Source organism: Mirounga angustirostris, unplaced genomic scaffold (genome assembly GCF_029215605.1).
Source record: "Mirounga angustirostris isolate CCGP_5_RB_7025 unplaced genomic scaffold, mMirAng1.0.hap1 SCAF_6, whole genome shotgun sequence".
Taxonomy (NCBI): Eukaryota; Metazoa; Chordata; class Mammalia; order Carnivora; family Phocidae; genus Mirounga; species Mirounga angustirostris.
In genome coordinates this window covers 87,995,481-88,012,143 of record NW_026991714.1, presented here as the reverse complement: position 1 = coordinate 88,012,143, position 16,663 = coordinate 87,995,481, and the positions used below count along the sequence as shown (strand labels likewise).

General features: G+C 45.9%; 1 non-coding gene across 1 annotated transcript; it reads right to left on the bottom strand.

Moving 5' to 3' along the window:
* Positions 1-982: 982 nt before the first annotated feature.
* Positions 983-1,101, bottom strand: LOC135364825 (5S ribosomal RNA). The gene has a single exon (XR_010412633.1). It is a non-coding gene; the product is annotated as a 5S ribosomal RNA (ribosomal RNA).
* Positions 1,102-16,663: the final 15,562 nt, after the last annotated feature.

Sequence of the window (16,663 nt, the reverse complement as noted above, 5' to 3'; positions counted from 1 at the left end):
ACTGTGTTGGCTAGGCAGCTAGCCCTCGGGAGGGTGGTCGTGCTTGGGTGGGCTCTGGGCACCGAGGAGCCCCTCGGGGCCGAGATGCGCAGCCAAGGCGTCACGAGACCCGCTCTGCTCCCGTTCCCGCCCTGGACCCACTCTGGTCCTCGGGGCATGTGGGCGATTCCTCCTCTGCTGTCGTCCTTTATATGGGGGGCTGCTTTGGGGCGAGGTGCAGGGCGCCCCCCTCTCCCCATCTTGCTGAGCGAGCGAGCCTCGGTCTTCGCTTCGCTGTTGCAGGGAGACTAAGCACGGATTCTGGTGCCAGCGGGTGGTCCCGGGCGCCAAGGGGGGAGGCCCCGGGCGACCGGCCATCTTGTGTCCTGCCCACCCGGAGCGGGGACCCCCGGCACGGGGGCAAAGGGACGGTGTTCCAAGGGAAGGAAGGGAATGCCCGCGGGTGGGAGCGCACCCCAGGGCTGCTGGGGACAAGGTGGAGGCGGGCCCAGGCCTAAGGTGGGGCCAGTTGCCCAGTGCGGTCGTGCGCTCCGGGCGGCCCGATGGAATGGCTAGGGGATGTGGGGATGAGGGCCCGAGGCGCAGGACCATGGGAGGACACGCCTGCCCAGAGCGGGTGCCGTCCGGCCCGCGCTGGCCCCGGCCCATCGGTGCCAGGGTCATCGTCGCCCTCCCGCGTTCCCTCCCTCCGAAGGCGTCGCCTTCGCCCACCCCGCCCGCCCCCATCGACCCCCAGCCCACCCCTCTGGATCCGGTGTGCGTGGGCGTGGTGGCTTGGAGGCCCAAGGGCTGGCTGGAAGACGCCTGCCCCTGCAGGGGGCACCTGCTGCGAGCCAGGGACTCGCGGTGCGGTGCGCGGCTGGCGAGGGGCCAGGGGGGCACGGGGCGTTTGGAGGAAGCCTAGTTGGGCAAGGGGGCGGGGTGCTGTGGCGGTAAAGGTATGGGAAGGGTGGCCCAAGGGGAAAGAAAAGGCAAAGAAAAAAGCCTACAGCACCCGGTATTCCCAGGCGGTCTCCCATCCAAGTACTAACCAGGCCCGACCCTGCTTAGCTTCCGAGATCAGACGAGATCGGGCGCGTTCAGGGTGGTATGGCCGTAGACGTGTGCGGCTGCCGCTGGCCGCCCTAAGAGCCTGCTCTGCGCCTCCCGGGCCCAGCCGTGCCCCTCCTCAGCCCTCACCCGAACCCCGCCTGCCCTGCGCCTTGCACCTGCCTGCCTGCCAGCCGCCCAGGGGACGTGGCCCCTCCGGTGCCCCGCAGTCGTGGAAGTCCGGGCGCTCTCCCTGCCGGGGACTCTCCAGTCCCGGGGGCCGCCGCCGCCCCACCGCCTCCTGGCTACCGGCATGGCAAAGGGAAGCGTCGGGGCGGGGCGCGGTGGGCGCGGCCCCTGAGGTGTTTTCCGCGCCCCCCACCCCCACCCCCACCCCCAGCGTCCCACCCGTCGCCCTAGGCCAAGCCAGGCCGGCCACCAGGCCTTTCTGCCTCTCCACCCCGCCTGGCTCCAAGCCAACCCGGAGCCACCGGCGCCCCCAGGGACCCTCCTCATCAGCCCAACCCCGTCGCCCTTCCTCCGCCACCCTTCCCCTGCCCACCCACCGACAAGAGGACCCGACTGAGGGACACCAGAAGCCGGCTGGCATAGACAGACGCACAGACCCACGGGGAAAGACAGAGACACGGACGGACGGAGATGTAGACAGAGAGGAAGAGAGAGACAGAGAGGGAGACACAGACAGAGTATCCAACACACACCCCCGCTCTGGCCCCAAGACAGACAGACGCGGACCCTGACCTGGATGCGGACAGGGACGGAGACACAGGGGCACACCCCAGAAACAGACACACACCCCCCACCCCACACCCCCCACCACACACACACCCACCCACCCACCTACCCACACACACACACACAAACAGGAGGAGACTGTGTTGCCTAGGCAGCTAGCCCTCGGAATGGGGTCGGGCTTGTGAGGACTTTGGCCGTGGAGGAGTCCCTGGGGGCTTAGGACGTGCAGCCAGGGTGTCTTTAATCCGGTTGTTCTCCCTCTTCTATCTTTTACCCATTGTGGCGGGGACGGGTGTGGTGCATTTTTGCACATTTCTCAACTCCTTTTCCCTTTGTTTCATCTTTTTTTCCGCCTTTGTTTTCTGCATTCCTTTAGAGTCTTTGTCTTGGGTTTTTGTTCTAAATTAAATTTGTGTTTATCTTGAGTCCTTGTTTTTGGCTTAATGTACAGTTTGTACTTGATCATATCATGTATTGAATTTCTTACTTTGTTACTCTCCTGATTTCACTTCTTATTAAGTAGCAATAATGTCCTGTGTTTTGAAATTATCAATTAATTATGGAAACATTAAATTTGTTTTTTTGGATTTTTTCGTTTTTTATTTTAGGACACATCTGGCCTCAATCTTGGTTTACGAAGTTCATGTAGGGATTTATATTCTAACAGAAGATCATGATTTTTTTTTCATTTGATCCATGTGAAATTATTTGACTTACTTTTTGGGTATAGTAGAATGTTTATTAAGTTCCTTTTCTTGGGTTTGAGAATGTTGAGCTGTCATGTTATTTATCATTGGTTTTTTTCACTGTAATAGTGTTCTGGCCTCTGTTACAAAATTTATATATCCTTCAGAAAGGCTATCTCACTGTTTCCAGCTTATTTTTTTAATTCTTCATTTAAATTCTTTTCAGTTAACATATACTGTATTATTAGTTTTAAGAGTATAATTTAGTGATTCATCATTTGCATATAATACCAGTTACTCATTACATCACACCCTGCTTAATGCTGATCACCCAGTTACCCCTCCCCTCACTCACCTTCTCTCCTGCAACCCTCAGGTTGTTTCCTAGAGTTCAGTGTCTCTTATGGTTTACCTCCTTCCCTATTTTTTCCCTTCCCCTATGTTCATCTGTTGTTTTTCTTAAATTCCACATATGAGTGAAATCATGTGGTATTCGGCTTTCTCTGTGTTTTCACTTTAAAATCACTGAAATTGTATATGCTGATTTCAAGAGTCTGGTGACCTAAGCTTTGGTTAATTACCTAGAAATCTGATACCAAGAACTTCAGAGAAGTGCAACATAGAGACTGCAGGAAAAATTGAGGCTAAGATTCTCAGCATGCAGCCACCACAGTCTTGAGGTCCTTGTAGTTACTATTGTCTTTATTTGGAACAGCTACTCATTTCACTGTGTGCTCCTTGAAGCTGTTCCCTTTCATGAATTTGTAAAACATACTTCCTGTGTTTATTTTCCTTCCTGGTTCATATCACCCCTGGATGTTATGTATATTACACTTGCTTTTTCCCTGCTCCCTCACCAATGTTTCCCTTGCATGCAATGTGATCACTGTCTGCTTCACCCCTATTATACTTCAGTGTCTGGAACAGTCCAGACCGTAAGGCCTCAGTGAATGTTAACGGGTGTGTGAACATTGAGTGTACAGTGGGCATAGCTGTGTGTCATTGAGCATTGTCCCAGATCAAGAATGAAGCAGTTAGAAAAACAGTTTGCCAAAGGTCATAGTCTCTTGTTCTGGAAATGTCTCATTGTCATCACAAAGTTACAAAATCAGAGAAAGCAACTGCTTTGATTTGGGGATAGTCCTGAACATAATAAACTGCCACCTCCCAGGGCTGAGGTCAGAAGGGTGGGTGTGCAATTCCAAGTGCCTAAGAGGCATTTCCCATCTTCCCAGTATCTTCTCCCATGTCTCAAAGAAACCTAATGCTCCGGACATTTTGAACAATACCCTCAGCCCTGGAGCCAGGGACTGAAATGTCAACATTTCCAGCCCCCAAATACCTTATTCTATACTTTAGAACTTGGAAGACCCTTTCTTCCACATTTAGCCTATCCACATTCCCCCATTCCTTGGTTCCTGCAACTTTGTAGTTTCCTAGTCTTCATTTAGCAAATGAGTACCTACGAAGTGTCTAGTGCTAAGGATCATCCAGCTACCACAATCCACTCAAAGTATGCACGACAAATCTATGACCCTCCTTGAGTAGACAGGGGTACGTCCTGCATAGCTTCACTGCAAATGTTCTAAACCTTCTTCTTATCCAGCCTTCGGGTTGAACCCCAAAAAGCCAGACCCTCATTGTGCTACCTACTTATCATCCTCACATCTGTCCACAAAATCACACAGATTCCCCCAGCCTAAGAGATAAAACCCAAATCCTGATGCCATCCGTATGGTACTTTGCCACATGGTCTCCAACTCCAGACTTGTCTTGGATGGTTCCCCCATCAGCCCCATTGTCCTGTACCGCCTGTTTTCCAATGACCAGAAGGAGTTGTTTTTCATATTTGGTCCAGTTTTCTGTGTTTATGGTAAGGACAAGCTTCACACTAGTTACTCCTTCATACAAGGTTCTAGACTGACCTTTTTGTATATCTGTTTTCTCTGCTGAACTGTGAGCTCCCAGAAAACAGCCAGATTGTGTTGGGCCCTGGCACTCAGCACCAGATTGACTGTTGTATCCCTTATGGAATCTTTGTTGTGGTTTATTTCTAAAGACATCCATCATCAATTCCTTCCCCCCTTATATGCATAAGACACCCCCTCCCCCTTCAAGAGGTAGGGTCTTTCCCTCCACCCTCCTAAATCTGGTCTGGCTTGTGACTGCTTTGAGGCTTGAGCCAGTTCTGGGCCTGTCTTTTAAGAGAACTGGAAGCTTCTGATTTCTCTCTCAGAACTCTTGCTCAGCAGCACCTGCCAGTGTGTGATGGAGCCATCTAGGATGCACAGTCCAGCTGAACGTTTAGATGACAGGTGTTTCAGCAATGGCAGCAGCAGGAGAAACTCTGAGCAAGAGCTACCGAGCTGAGTCAAGGCAACACACAGAACTATGAGAGATAATAATAAGTTAATTTAAGCCACTAAGTTTTTTTTCTTTTAAGATTTTATTTATTTATTTGACAGAGAGAGATAATGAGAGCAGGAATACAAGCAGGGGGAGTGGGAGAGGGAGAAGCAGGCTTTCCGCGGAGTGGGGAGCCCGACGCAGGGCCCGAAGCGGGGCCCGATGCAGGGCTCGACGCAGGGCTCGATCCCAGGACCCTGGGACCGTGACCTGAACCGAAGGCAGATGCTTAACAACTGAGCCACCCAGGCACCCCTTAAACTACAAAGTTTCGAGACTGTTTGTTTCATGACAATAATATACCAGACTGATTCTCTAATAATTTCTTTAAAGTAACTGTAACCTCAAAATAAATTGTCAGTCCCTTAAGGGCCCCAGCGATGTATATCATGGTTGGTTCCTTGTGTTAGGTATAGTAACTGACATATTTATTCCATCAGACATGCTTATTGAGCAGCTACTATTGTTAGAGTAGGCAGTTAATTAGGTTCTAACAGGATGCCTGGAGGCCAGTAAAGAGGAAGTCAGGGCAGCGTTCTGGGAAGTCAGAGGCCTGTCCTGGCAGAACTCCCAAAGACACAAGAGGCTGGATCAAACCAGATAGGCCCAAGATGGCAGATGACATAACAGAAAACCCCTGACCAAATAAGGAAGAAAAAGCACAAAACCCTGCTTCCAAGAAATCTAGTCCCCAAGTAATGAAGATTTCACCCTTTGTAAGGACTATCAGTAAAAGATAGAAACCCAAACCCTGGGGCATGCAGCTCGCTGTCTCTTGAGCTCCTGCTCTCACATCTTGAGAGTGTACTTTCACTTTAATAAACTTTCCTGCTTGTACGGCTCATCTGCTGTGTTATGTCTCTCCTGGAATTCTGTCTTGTGAAGAGACCAAGAGCCTTCAGTGACACTTTTGGGATGGGCTGGATTGAGGCTTCAAAGCCCAAGGTCTCCCAAGTTCATCCAGCAGCACTGTGTGTCAGGCCTGTGCTAGGTCCTAGAGTTTCGACTATGCACGTGAAAGTCCCTGATGAGGGCACAGACATTCACCCAAAAAGGAAACCACAAACAAGAACATTTCAAGTCACAGTAAGTGTTGTTCATTCACTATTTGTTGAGCCTCTACTATGTGCCCAGCACTGGGCTGTAGGCAGGGCAGTGACTAAGACAGACAAAACCCCTGCTGCTCCTGTGGACCTGGCATCGTGGAGGGGAGACAGACAATAAACGGAGCCTGGCGTGTTAGAAGGGATGAGTCCTATGGAGAGGAAAGAAGGTCTCAGGGAAAACCCTATGCCCCAGACCCCTGAAATTATTTGTTAGCTGATCTTAAACCTGCTTACCCTGCTTTGCATGTTCCTTCTGTTAAAAAAACAAAAACAGAATTTGGGACGCCTTGGGTTGCTTGGTCTGTTAAGCGTCTGCCTTCAGCTCAGGTCATGATCCCAGGATCCTGGGATCCAGTCTGGCATGGGGGGCGAAAATCCTTGCTCAGTGGGGCAAGCATTCTTCTGCTTCTCCCTCTGCCTGCCACTCCCCCTGCTCGTGCTCTCTCTTTCTCTCTCTGTCTGACAAAAGAATAAATAAAATCTAAAAAAAAAAAAAAAAAAACCTTAAAAAACCCCACAAAATTAAATTGAATAAATTTTAAAGATTTTATTGGTTTTAGTCCATAATTCATGAAGCCAGTTAGAATCCTATCTAGCAGAAAGGAGTTCCAAGGAGCTGTATAAAATGAAAGACTTTTATAGGCAGAAGGGAACAGGAATAAGGAAGTTATACTAGCAAAAGGAGATTGGTGTAGCAAGGTCACTTTCCCCTTTACCTGAGATCTATCAGGCAGATTACTTCACTAGTGCTGACCTGGTGATTCCCGAATGACTGGTTAAGATTCCATTTCTGGGAGAGCCAAAGCTGTTATTAAGTCTCTGGTGACATGGGGCCTAGGACCATTTTGTGACTCCGTTTTTGGACCTGTTACCTTGTTTTTAAAAATTCGTTCAGAGACCACAGTAAAGACTCGTATCTATACTTCCTCTCTCTCTCGGGTACTGTAAGAAACTATATTTTCAGTGTTGGTCATCTCCTGATCTGTTGGCCTTACTGTAACTGAAATTTCCTATTAATATACTATATTTTAAAACAGCCCTGAATGATAAGACACTTTATAGGCACTTTGAAGAGTGAACAAATAAGAATAGATGAAACTGCACTTTCTTACAATTGTTAAAAATAAACAACAGGGGTGCCTGGGTGGCTCAGATGGTTAAGCGTCATGATCCCGGGGTCATGGGATCGAGTCCCACAGCAGGCTCTCTGCTCCTTGGGCAGCCTGCTTCTCCCTTTGCCTCTCTCTCTCTCTCTCTCATGAATAAATAAATAAAATCTTAAAAAAAAATAAATAAACAACAGGCCAAACTCCGTAAGACTTACACTATAAGACTTAAACCCAACTCAGTTTCAACCTTTCCCAGGAGTTAAACTAGGCTGGAATTTCCTGGTCAGTACTAGAGAGGTAATCTGCATAAGACCCCCAGCTCTTCCTCCTGAGGGAAGGTGACCTTGCCTCAAACAATTGTTTCTTTTGCTAAGAACCTCCTTGTTCTGCCTATAAAATCCTTCCATTTTGTACAGCTCCTTGGAGTTTCCTTTGCGGGGCTCCATGTGGGCTCCATCCCAGGACGTTTAACCCACTGAGCCTCCCAGGTGCCCTTGATTTTCTTCTTTTTTTAACAAAGCTTTTAACCAGTCAGCTTAGTGGGAACTTGTAGGTCTAAATTCATTCTTTCTAACAATCAAGTGTTAACCTTAAAAATTAAACTGTCAATTATTTTACTAGTAAAAATGGGTTTATTTGAAATAGCAGACAATCGCAATATGGAACAAGCAGGTTATGGCAAAGTCATAGACAAGTTCCCAGAAGAAAGGAGATAATGCTCTTTTATAGGGGAAGAAGGGGCTGTTGGGAGGGCTGTTATAAATAAAAAGTTCAATGGAGTAAATTGGGAATTTGAAGTATAATGGCCTTTCATTGGCTGGGTTGTAATCTCTCATTGGTTAGGTTCCTGGTTGGCAAGATGTGGGGGAGGGGGGAGGAAACTTTTCTTTCTCTGGCTCAGGAAATAAAACAACCACTTGCAAGGTACATTTGTCTTGCTGGTCTGCAACTGACCAGGAATGGTAGGGCTTGAGAGCTTCCTCTGCTGGTCTCCTGACTCCATTTTAGTTTATTTATTTATTTTTTAAAAAATTATTTATTTATTTTAGAGAGTGGGGGTATGGGCAGGGAGAGGGGCAGAGGGAGAGAGAATCTCCAGCAGACTGCCCATTGAGCGCAGAGCCCGATGTGGGGCTTGATCTCATGAACCTGAGTTCATGAGCTGAGCCAAAACCAAGAGTTGGAGATAAGGGAAGGGGAGAGGGACTAGAAATTGAGCTCAATCCCCAGTGGACAATGATCTAATCAATCATGCCTATGTAATGAAGCCTTCATAGAAACCCAAAAGGACAGGGTTTGGAGAGTTTCAGGGTTGGTGAACTTATGGAGATTTGGGGAGAGTGGCACTCAGAGAGGGCATGGAAACTCTGGGCCTCTTTCTCCATACCTTGACCCATGCATCTTCTCCATCTGGCTAAACCTGAGTTATATTGTTAGAATAGACAGTTAATTAGGTTCTAATAGGATACCTGGAGATCAGCAACAAGGAAGTCATGACCAACTATGGGGAAGGTCAGAGGCCTGTCCTGGCAGCACTCCACAGGAAGCTGGATCAAATCAGACAGGCCCTAGATGACTGATGCCATGACAGGAAACTCCTGACCAAATTAGGAAGGAAAAGCACGAAACCTTGCTTCCTTGCCCCAAGTAATGAATATTCTGCCCCTAGTTAACAACTGTTGATAAAAGATAGAAACCCAACCCCCTGGGACACAGCTCTCTTGAGCTTGACTGCTTTCTTCACTTGAGTGTACTTTCTGCTTTAATAAACTTTCCCATTTGTGTCACTTATCCACTGTGCTGTGTGTCTGTCCTTGAATTCTCATGACAAGACCAAGAACCTTCAGCAAATCCTTGGGATCTGGCTGGGTTAAGTCCCCAGGGCCCAGAGTCTCCCCAGTTCACCTGACAACAATATCTTTTTATAATAAACTGGCCATCTAGTGAGTAAACTGTGTTCCAGAGTTCTGTGAATCTACGGAGGGGTTCATGGTAACCTCCATTCTATAGCTGGTTAGTCAGAAGCACAGGGCACAACAACCTTGGACTTGCCATGGGCATCTGAAGGGGAGGGCACAGTTTGTAGGACTAGGTCCTTAACATGTTGGATCTGATGCTATCTCCAGGTAGATAGTGTCAGAATTGAGATAAATTATAGGACCCCCAGCTGGTGTCACAGAATTGCTTGGTGTATGGAGACTTTCCCACATCTGATGTCAGAAATGAAGTGGTGCTGTCCTAGAGTATTGAGAGTAGAGGAGACACACAAAAATGTGTTTTGTTTTTCCTTTACAGGTTCTTTATGAGGTCATCAGCAAGAAATGGACCAATCACAGCTGGAGATAGTACCTAGTGCTTTTCTTACTTTTTGGTCTCAAGAATAAGGATCCCAGAGAGCTTTCTGTCTATGTGGGTTATAGCAATTGTTATTTCCCTTATTAGAAATTAGGATCTGTAAGATGTTTCAGTCGTCTTTTCATTTCCAGTTTGAAAATCTGTAATATGGTTTGGCTTTTAAAGAGCTCCTAGCAACTAATCTTAAAATACTTAATTCATTTTTCTTTAAATTCTGAATGATTGGTCTCAAAATGATGCTACAACTCAACCAACATCATGATACTATAAGAAATGTTCTGTTGCATAAGACACAATAAGGTACATTATTAATACACCTATAAAGCTAAAAGGAAGACAATTTTATTTATTTTATTTTTTAAAAAAGATTTTATTTATTTGACAGAGAGAGAGAGAGCACAAGCGGGGGAGGGGCAGAGGGAGAGGGAGAAGCAGACTCCCCACTGAGCAGAGATCCTGATGCGGGGCTCTATCCCAGGGCCCTGGAATCATGACCTGAGCCAAAGGCAGATGCTTAAAGGCTGAACCACGCAGGCGCCCCGAGGAAGATAATTTTATTTTTTCCAATAAGATTACCAGCAGATTTCTCATCAGAAACCTTAGAGACCAGAAGGAAAACTAAGTGTCAACCAAGAATCCTATGTCCTGCAAACTGTCATTCAAAAATGAGGGAGAAATGAAGACATTCCCAGATAAACAAAAGCTTGCCCTACAAGAAATGATAAAGGAAATCTTCCAGACTGAAATGAAAGGACACTAGACACTAGTAATTAGTAACTAGACAGTGGTAACTTGAAACTATATGGAAAAGTAAAGATTTCTGATAAAGTTAAATATGTAAGCAGTTATAAAAGCTAGTATTGGGGCTCCTGGGTGGCTGAGTCATTAAGCATCTGCCTTCGGCTCAGGTCATGATCCCAGGGTCCTGGGATCGAGTCCCGCATTGGGCTCCCTGCTTCTCCCTCTCCCACTCTCCCTGCTTGTGTTCCCTCTCTTGCTGTGTCTCTCTCTGTCAAATAAATAAAAAATAAAATCTTTAAAAATAAATAAAATAAAAGCTAGTATTATTTTTACTTTGATTTGGTAATTCCACACTTTTTCTATATGGTTTAAGAAACTAATGCATAAAAAACAATTACTAGTCTATGTTTTTGGATACATAATACATAAAGATGCAATTTTGTGACATTAATAACTGAAAGGGGATGGAGATGGACTTGTATAGGAAAAGGGTTTTTGTACGTTATTGAAGTTAAGCCGTATAAATGTAGAATGTTATAACTTTAAGATGTTGCTATAGACTGAATGCAACAAAATTCTGAATGCATCCAAAATTCACCCTCAATGTGATGGTATTTGGAAGTGGGGCCTTCAGGAGGTGCTTAGGTCATAAGGGTGGAACCCTCATAAATGGAATTAGTGCCCTTATAAAAGAGATCCCAGAGAGCTCCCTCCCCTCTTCTGCCATATGAGGACACAGTGAGAAGAGCCATCTATGACCCGGGAAGTGCATCCTCCCCAGACACCAAATTTGCTGGTGGCTTGGTTTTGGACTAAGAGGCCTCCACAGCTGTGAGAAACACATTTTTATTGTTTATAAACTAGCCACTCTATGGTATTTTGTTATAGTGTTAGATTAGGCAATTAGGTTCTAACAGGATACCTGGAGATCAGCAACAAGGAAATTATGACCAACTATCGGGAAGGTCAGAGGCCTGTCCTGGCAGCACTCCACAGGAAGCTGGATCAAACCAGATGGCAGGTACCATGACAGGAAACCCTGACCAAATTAGTAAGAAAAAGCATGAAACCCTGCTTTCCTGCCCCAAGTAATGACTGTTCCACTCCTTAGTCAACAACTGTCAATAAAAGATGGATAGAAACCCAACCCCCAGGGTGTACAGCTTGCTCGCTCTCTCTCTCTCGCCTACTCTCATAACTCGAGCATACCTTTTGCTTTAATAAACTTTCCTGTTGGTGTCTCTAGTCTGTTGTGCTGCATGTTTGTCTTTGAATTTATTCTCGTGACAAGACCAAGAACCTTTGGGTCTGGCTGGGTTGAGGCCCCAGGGCCCTGGGTTTTCCCAGTTCACCTGGCAATAATAGCCTGAACAGACTAAGACAGAAGTTAAATATAACCCCTATTATAACCACAAAGGAGATAGCTACAGACCATATAAAAAAGGAAATGAGAAGAGAATTAAAATGTTTCACCGCAAAAAATCAACTAAACACAAAAGAAGATGGTAATGCAGGAAATGAGGGACAAAAATGATGTAAGGCATATAGGAAAAGCATAGCGAAATGACAGAAATCTCTCTTTATCAGTCATTACTTCAAATGTAAATGGATTAGCCTCCCTAATCAAATGACAGAGATTGGCAGAATGGATAAAAACCAGATCAAGTATATGCTATCTACAAGAGACTCTAGATCCAAAGACACAAAAAGGTTGAAAGTGAGAGAATGGAAAAAGATATCCTATGTAAATAGTTAAGAGAGAGCTGAAGTGGCTATATTAACATCAGACAAAATAGATATTAACTTTATAGAAGTTACATTAGACAAAAAGTTACATTAGACAAAGTTACATTAGACAAAAAGTTACATTAGATAAAATAGATATTAATATTTTTTTAAAAAGATTTTATTTATTTGACAGAGAGAGAGATAGCGAGAGCAGGAACACAAGCAGGGGGAGTGGGAGAGGGAGAAGCAGGCTTCCCGCTGAGCAGGGAGCGCGATGTGGGACTCGATCCCAGGACCCTGGGATCATGACCTGAGCCAAAGGCAGACGCTTAACCGACTGAGCCACCCAGGCGCCCCTATTTTATTTATTTATGGGGGGGCAAGGAGGGGCAAAGAAAGAGGGAGAGAGAGAATCCTAAGCAGGCTCCATGCCCAGCACGGAGCCCAACCTGGGGCTTGATCTCACCACCCTGAGATCATGACCTGAGCAAAAATCAAGATTCCGATGCTTACCCTGATGAGCCACCCAGGCGCCGCTGGTTTTTACTTTTATAAGTGACTGGGAAAAATCAAAGAAGAATAACATTTTGTAATGTGAAACTTAAGAGAAATTCAAATCCCGTCATTTATGAATAACGCTTCATCAGAACACAGAGGGACACTTGCTCGTTGACATGTTGTCCAGCTGTTTTGGCACGTTACAAATCACAGGGACCTGGTTTTAACACTTCAGTGTTTCAAGTGCAGCCTGCTGCTGAGCCGCGTGAGCCCGATACGTGAGCTGGAAAGCATCCAGCACACGACTAGGCAGTCATCCCAATATTCTCAACTCCCAGGGAAGCAACAATCATGAAAACTGGAAAATTTAAACAGGAATATCTCAACACAGCCAATTTTCTCTATAAAAATAAAAGTTGGAAATGAGGCTGCAGCCAAAGTAAGTTGCCAAGTGGCTCATTCTTTTGCCGAGTGAGGAAAACCATTTACTGCGAGTGATTTAATTCAATCATGTTTGATCACAGCGGCCAAAGAAACGTGTTCAGAGAATATAAACTTGTTGAAGGTTATTAGCTTTTTTGCTCGATGAAGAGAGGGCCAGTTAATTTCTAAAGATGCATAGCTATCCAGCAGGGGGCAGCATTACCCCACAGAGCCAATCCCCTCGCTGGCCGAACCGCCCTTTGGAGGGCCTGAAGGGTGGATATATGTTCATTTGCCAAGATATAATAACCAACGTATTAGCTTCCTTAATCTTCATGAAAACCCTGTAAGACAGGTGTTGTTTTTATCCTTTTTACAAATAAGAAAGCTGAAGCTCAGAAAGGTTAAATCTAGCCAAATCTAAGCCATTTGTCTGACTCCAGGACCTGTATTTTTATTTAAGAAAACAATTATAAAGGGCTTGCTATGTGCCAAGCATGATCTAAGCACTTTGCATGTTTGAGCTCCTTTCATCCTTATGCTAATCTCAGGATTGAGGTACCATTATCATCACCCCCAATTTACGGATGAAGAAACTAAGATACAGGGCTACCATTTTTCCTAAAGTGATTCCACCAGTGAGAGGCAGCACTGGGATCTGTGCTCACTCTGGTTCTGGCCTCTGAGGCTGGCGGGCCCCTGCTTTCCGCTGATGAGCTCATCGTATGAGGATAGGCCAGGGCTTCTCAAAGTGGGGGTTAGTGTCATCTGGGCCCTTCCTAGACCTGCCGTTCTGAGGCCACGCCCCAGACCTCCTAAATCTGAAACTCTGTGGGAAGAGCCCAACACTCTGAGTTTAACCAGCCCTTGAGGTGGTTATAAACAGTGCTAAAGTTAGACATCGGAGGTAATGATTCTCACTGTGTTCCTCCCCACTCCAGCGCCCTCAACGCACGCAAGTGAGAATGTAACACACATCTTCAGTCTATCCGTTGAATAAGGGATGCTTTTCAACAGCCACACATGTTATGGGTAGAAGCAAACGTGTTTGTGCTGAATCTGGATCTTAGCTTGCTTTTAATTCCCAGGAGCAAATTTTCTGGGATGTGGTCTTGGGCTACCTAAGTCGCAAATTATTACAACAGCCATACCCTTTCTGGTTCCTGCCTCATGTCTGTGTAGCTGTTCTCTCATTATAAAGCTTTTTTTCCTTTTCTTCTTATAATTTATCATCATACACAGAAATGATGATTTCCACACAAGTGTCAGAACTTGTGGTCCTCTCTGGGGGGGCTCTGTGCCTTACTCTGAGCTAGCACTTTCCAAAAAAGAGATGCTGGTCAGATTTCTACAGAAAGCCTCGGGAATAGTGCTGCTCTGTGTAGCCAGGACCAGGTGAGGCAGGCGGGTTCCCCCAACTGGCTGGGTAAAATGTAAGAGAGCTGCCAGGGTCGGAGGGATTCACCAGCTCCCTCAGTAATTCCCTAGCCAGGCTTCTGAATTACTTGGCTACTTTGTATGAGGGGATAAGGAGGTAGGACAGCGGGGAGTGGGGACTGCTGGATTCAGAGCCTGAGCAAACAGGAAGTGGGAGGCTGTCTTTTCCTCACCCACCCACCCCTGTTTCATTTATCTCTGCTTCCTTCCTTTATTTTCTTCTTGCTGTTTATTGTCTCTTACCTGTTTTTCTACCTTCTTTTCCTTTTCTCTCTCTTTATCCATCTTTTCCTTCTCTTTTTCCATCTCTTCCTTCTCTTTTTCTTTTTCACAAAACAGAGGCTATTTGTGTTGTACCCGTTCAAATCCAATCAGGAGAGGAGCCACATACTAATTTGACCAGAGAGGGTTTCGTACAGTAACCACCCCCCCTCCCGCCCCATGTAAAGTTTCGCTTTCCACAGTTTCAGTTACTGAGGTTAACTGAGGTCTGGAAGCAGATGATCCTCCAGACATATTGTCAGAAGGGCAATAGTAGTCTAACACTAGGTCACAATGCCTACATCATTTGCCTCACTTAATCTCATCATGTGGGCATTTTATCATCTCACATCATCACAAGATGAAGAAGAGTGAGTACAGTACAACAAGCTATTTTGAGAAAGAGATCACATTCACATAACTTTTATTACAGCCTAGTGTTATAATTGTTCTATTTTATTATTAGTTATTATTGTTCATCTCTTACTGTGCCTAATTTATAGTTAAGCTTTATCACAAGTATGTATGTCTAGGAAAAAACATAGTCTATATAGGGTCTGTTACTGTCCATGGTTTCAGGCATCCACTAGGGGTCCTGGATTGTATCCTCTGTGGGTAAGGGGGGACTGTTGTATTAATAATTACAGTGGGACTGGGACGCCCAGGTGGCTCAGTCGGTTGAACGTCTGCCTTCGACTCTGGTCATGATCCCGGGGTCCTGGGATCGAGTCCCGCATCGGGCTCCCTGCTTCGGGGAGCCTGCTTCTCTCTCTGCTTGTGCTCTGTGTCTCTTTCGCTCTGTCTCAGATAAAGATAAAATCGTTAAAAAAAATAATAATTACTGTGGGACTGTATATACAATGGACTATTACTCGGCCATCAAAAGGAAGGAAATCTTGCTGTTTGCAATGACGTGGATGGAACTAGAGGATGTTATGCTAATAAGCAAAATAAGTCAGTCAGAGAACGACAAATACCATAGGATTTCACTCATATGTAGAATTTAAGAAACAAAACATAAACATAGGAGAAGGGAAGGAAAAATAAAATAAGACAAAATCAGAGAGGGAGACAAACCATAAGAGACTTACAACTCTAGGAAACAAACTGACAGTTCCTGGAAGGGAGGTGGGTGGGGGGATGGAGTAACTGGGAGATGGACATCAAGGATGGCACGGGATGTAATGAGCACTGGGTGTTATAGGCAACTGATGAATCACTAAATTCTACCAGGGAAACAAACAACAACAACAAAACCAATTATGGTGGTCAGAGTAACAAGGATTGACTAATAAGAAGGAAAGAGAACTCTGAAGAATACAGAAATAGCAGATATAAGGGGCAGCTTCCACTGCTCATGCTGAGAGAGGGTACCCAAAGAAGGCCTCCCCACCTGTTGAGGAATGTGATAAAAAAGATGTGAGCTGGACCCAAGCACTCCGGGCCTCCTCACTCCCCGCTCTGTTCTTGGAATGTGGGTTCCACTTGGCATGTCTGTTCCAAGAGTTTGCACCAAGGACAGCCTTGAGATGATGATATGATGCTGAAAATGCTTGCACAGTACATGAGACTAAGCCCAGTTAGAAACTCTTTATAAACTTTTAAGATTTGGAGGACAGTTGTGGGGATCCATTGGTCTTGCTGCATCCAAGACAAGCCTCCTACATGAGTTGGCTTTGTTATTATTAAAATTGCCTCCCACCAGCATGGAGTAGCCTGCTTCTTTCTTCAGTCTCAGCCTGCCTTCTGCATATGGGGGCTGTTTCCAGTTACACCGGGAAAGCTCCTGAGAGGATTGCTCCCACTCCACACCTTGGTAAGGAGACCACAGCCATGGCTCACTGGTTGTGGAGAAGGTGCTGTGATGCCAAGCTGAGGAACTTGCTGGAAATCCATCCTCTGTAACTTTTTCTACATCTGCCCTCCAGGATGCTGGGAAAGCTGACGTACCATGACTTCGTCGTATCACTTAAAAATAGTACCAGCTAAATGATCACAGAATGCTAGGACATCATTTATTGTGAGACAGATGCATCCTGACTTCAGAGAGAGAATAGAGTTTGATTGTAAAATCAGGTTTGTCTTAGAATCGATGAAATGAATCCCTTTCTCGGCAGCCACAGCCTCT